The sequence below is a fragment of the Charadrius vociferus genome, unplaced genomic scaffold, assembly GCF_000708025.1.
Source record: "Charadrius vociferus isolate BGI_N301 unplaced genomic scaffold, ASM70802v2 scaffold248, whole genome shotgun sequence".
Classification (NCBI taxonomy): domain Eukaryota; kingdom Metazoa; phylum Chordata; class Aves; order Charadriiformes; family Charadriidae; genus Charadrius; species Charadrius vociferus.
Genome location: NW_009649851.1, coordinates 1,897,340 through 1,902,014, shown reverse-complemented (window position 1 = coordinate 1,902,014; position 4,675 = coordinate 1,897,340).

The following is a 4,675-nucleotide window of genomic DNA, read 5'->3' as shown; positions in this document are numbered from 1 at the left end:
GTGCTTGCCCAGCAGTAACAGCGCTGCTATTTGCCAGCAACCAGTAGCCCATCTGACAGGAGTGGCTCCATGATCTCCCTGAGACCTGTCCTTCCCTTCTCCACAGGGATGGAGATGCTGCCGTTTTTTAGTCTGTCTCTTACTCTGGCACAACAGAATTTTCTTGCTGTTGCTTCGTTTGCAATCTGCTGTGCCTAGGTAGCACGAAACACGCAGTCCCTGGGAGTGTTACCACTGTCCCCAGTGGAGCCAATCTTTTGCCAGAAAAACTCCACACAACTACAGGAGTACAGTACACAGCAACACAGTGGTTAATGTAGATTGACGGTGAGTGGTATCCCAAAATGCGACTCGGTGGAATGTTGTTACCTCTAGTGAATCAGCAGCAGAGGAGGCATAATGGCCTTGCCTTTTAGTTCCTGTATATTAATCTCTGCAGAGCAATGCCTGCCATTGCTCAGATGTCAGATGCTGTTTATAACTACGCTAGAAACACAACATAGAACAAAATAGTATCATTAATTTCTCTTGGGACTGTATATGCATGGTTTAGGTTAGCTACTTTTTCACTGCTGCACTTAGTTCAAACATTGTATCAGTGGCATCGTAAGGTGGCTTGAAAAGTTGTTTTGTCCCTGAATTTGTCCAGTTGCTCTCTCAATACACGACCAAAAGACCGCAAGGTGTTCAGGTGGCAAAAGTTTTCATAGCACAGGTATGACATGCCTCAGAAGTACTGTCTTGTCTTTGCTTGAACCTGCTGCTTTTAATGACACCCAATACCAGTGCTAGAGGACAGAGAGAAGCATCATCTTTATGCAGCATCTCAGTGCCAGTTGTGATTTGACGAACATTCATCACCTTTCCTTTTTTATGTTATTTAGATTGAAGACTTCTACTCTTTACTGTCCTTCTTTACATGAAGCTATTCCATAATTTGAATCATTCTTTCCACTTTTCCCAGTGCCTTCAGTACTGCCACATTGTTTTAAGGTGGGAAACAAGAATCCCAGCCAGTATTCAAGGCTGAATGGTGTCAAATGCAGTATGGGTTTAGTAACGCTTTCTGTTTTGTTCCCCCTCCTAATAATTCCTAACATTTAATTTGGCTGTTACTCAGCATTGGACATGTTTTCATAGAGCTATCAATTGTGTATTCATTTCTCTGAAGTGATCCTGATTATCAGGCTGCCAACTGTGAAACTAAAAGTGAGAAAGTCAACTATTTTCTCCTAACAGATGTTTTATAAGTAGATTATTTAAATGTGAGGATAGTTTTAGTCCTGTAGTTTTTCAGTCCTGTAGTCTTCTGTAGTGTGATTTCTTGATGTAATATGTTGATTGCTGCTTGTCATTCATTTTTTTTCTCTACAATTACATTTGTATTTCTTTAATCCTCTTTTTCTGTTAATTTAAACCTGCTACACACCTATGCAAGCACATCGTAACACTGGTGTTAGGACTGTTACCAAAGAAAACATTTGATGCACTTTCCTATAGCTTTTAGTATTACAAAATTAATACCTGGGACATGGATAATTGGGATAGTTTTGTAGATTTTTGATAACGGTTCAGATACAGCAGTGGCAAAATCAATGTGAAGTTGTGTCCCACGTTGCCACACTGATGAGTCTCATATCACGGCTTGGAGAAAACAGCAGTTCTCTGACCATCTTGGTCACTCAGCACTGCTTTTTCTGCTCTATCAATTGTGTCTGTGTTACCCTAGCCTTTTGTCATGTGGATCTTTATCTCCTATGAGCTGTCTAAAACCATCAGATCATTTCCTGCAGGCCACTGTACTACCATTAAATACAGCAAGGGTGACATTTTCTCAGGTGCAGAGGTCAACATAATGCTTATGCATTACTTTCTACTGAAACTGTCACTCAAGGCTTTCATTCAAATTTTCTAAGAACTTTGGATGACTGACAAACCACTAACATCACTAATTTCAGTAACTTTGCCATATTTGGGCAAAATCTATGTAAAATGCTTCCTTTCTGATGTGATGCCTTTGTTATCTGAAAAAGAGCTATTTGATTTTGCCTTGTTCATTCCTTTCTCTCATTTTGTATTTAAATATTATACTCTTAGTTCAAATACATCGGTGGGGAATAGGCTGGGTGCTTTTTCACACCAACACACTGAGATGTCATCAGAAATACATGACAAACCCACTGGCTTTAGGGCTCATACTGAGCCTGAAGGGCAAGCAGGAGCATGCAGAAGGAAGTGAATGACTTCCTTCCACTGTAAGCATTTCCCCTTTCCAGAGATTATTCCTGCCTCTGATATCCTCTTGTGCTGCTGCCTTGGGAATACGGTAACCGTTGTGCTGCCTGGAGCACTGGAGAGCAGCTGGAACTCCATTCCATGTCACCCTTCCTGCTGTCACATGACCTGAATCAGTTTGCTTTAGGATAAATTTTTAATAGCTGGACATCTGGTTAGTTTGGGTTTGAATGTATTTGTCTACCCATGTAATAAAAGAAAAAAGATTACTTAGGGAAATACTTAAGTTGTTATTTAATAAACCTATACAATACTTCATATAGCTTCCAAAAGGTCTTCATTTATACAGCTTTTACCATTTTTCTATGTGAAATTTTACAAACCCTGCCTTTTTATCACTAAAATCACTGTTCCTAACGTTACTTGCTGTATGTATACAGAACAATAGAAAGTCTTGGCACAGGGTAGTGTTCTATCAAAACTAACACGCTTTTGCCAAAAGAGAGGAAATATCTGTCTGTTGTTCTGTTACTGTAGGTGGAGTAAACAGATCTTTAGGGAGTCCCTCATTGCTGTGGGAAGTTATTACAGAATGGCATTATACCAGAGACTATGGGAATATTTACTGAAAGTTCAGGGAAACTTGAAAGCTATTCAGCTCACTTAATAAAATGGTTATATATCCTGTTTCAGTGCACACCAAACAATGTTGAAGAAAGGAAGTTATTTCAGATCAAATTAGGTTTTATTAATCGGAAAGCTTAAAAATAACAAAACAAGTTAGATAATTTAAATTAGTCTGTTTAGGTCCATTCCGTGTCCCCGTCCCCATCCCACCCGGAGAACACTGTAGCCCTCTCTAGGGAAAAAGAGAAAATTCTCCAGTGGTAAGAGAAACACGTCAATGATCCTGCAGTAATCAAAAGGTGTTAGAATACTAGTTTGACTTTAATGACTGTGACTTCAGAAGCTGTATACTTGTTTGAAAAATTAAAACACATCAATACAGTATTAACTGATTCTCTTTTCTCTTAATGCCTGAGTCATGCAATCCTCCTGAAGAGTTCTCCTAGTAATTTTTAACTCACTTTTCAGTTACAACTATATAAAAATATTTTACATTGCGCAAAATAAGAGCTCCAGTAATTCATTTTTGTTAAGCATTTGTAGTTTTTTATCTTTGAGAGCAAAAAGACCCATTTAGAAATTTAATCACATCTTAGCTGTAATTAAGAAAGACATAGTAGTATTTTTCTACTATAATTCGTAACAGTGCTTCTCATTTAGCTTTATATAATTTCAGAGCCTTCCTGTACCCTATTTTTTTCCAAACAGAAATATAAGACGATTTCTAGTCTGTTACATCTGATTAACAGTGGCTGCTGTTTTACTCCTACCAAACTGTCTTCATTTGGCTTTTTACCCTGAGCTGTTTAAGCTTATAACCTTTACTAGCCTGGACACCATACAAAAACTTCACTGCAGTTTTGGGAAGCACACCACTTCATAAAATGCGTGCTTGTGATAAAAGGGCAACGACTGAAATACAGCTTTAAAACCTTATTCTGGTGGTTTTAGAAGAGATAGGATTGGAGTCTGTAGCCTCCTGAAGCAAGAGATCCCATTCGTATCCTCGCTGTCCGCCGAGGTCGGTGCAGCACATGCCCACTACAGATAGTCCTTTCACAACAGCAATGGAGTTTGCCTCAGTGGAAAAAGTAAGTGTGGCGGGAAACAGAACAACCTTAATACTGATGGTTCTACAGTATCCTTCTTTGTGCTTGCGTGCATCTGTGCACTGAATCACGATTCAGAGAACAAATTCTCACAGCTGTTTTAGAGGTAGCTTTTGTCAGGCTGACAGTGGTGGGTTTTTTTCCAATCAGTTTTTAAAGAGCAACTGTGATTGGATTTATCCATACATACTCCTATCCGTAGCCAAGGTTTTGATGTAACCTAAAACATAGTAGTAACAGTGGCTGTAACAATTGTTTGTTCCCACGCTCTTCATATCCTGTGAATATGAAGAACAAAGAGGGGGCTTTCTCAAAGCACAAAGAAAAGGCAATTAATAGCACATGCATCCTCTTTTACGTCAGTGCCTTTATCTTCAGCAGTTTTAAAATTCCTACAGCTTTTTCAAAACCAGTAAAATGGCTACGGTTGATATTTAGTAAGAAAAATTGCATTTCAAATTACCCAATACAAGTTTTCCTCAAGTAATGACATTTTTGTACTGCACACGGGAACCTTAACGTTAAGAGACGGGCTGCATCGTCCTGAGCAAGAGAAATACCGAACAGGAAGAAAAACGCCGGCGGAGCAGGCTGAAAGAAGCCGTTCAGGACCTTTTGCACAGAGGAGCTGCCGGGGCTTTGTAAATTGTGACGAGCCGGGAGCGGACCAGCGTCCACAGCGCCTGAGGGCACCCTGCGCGCTG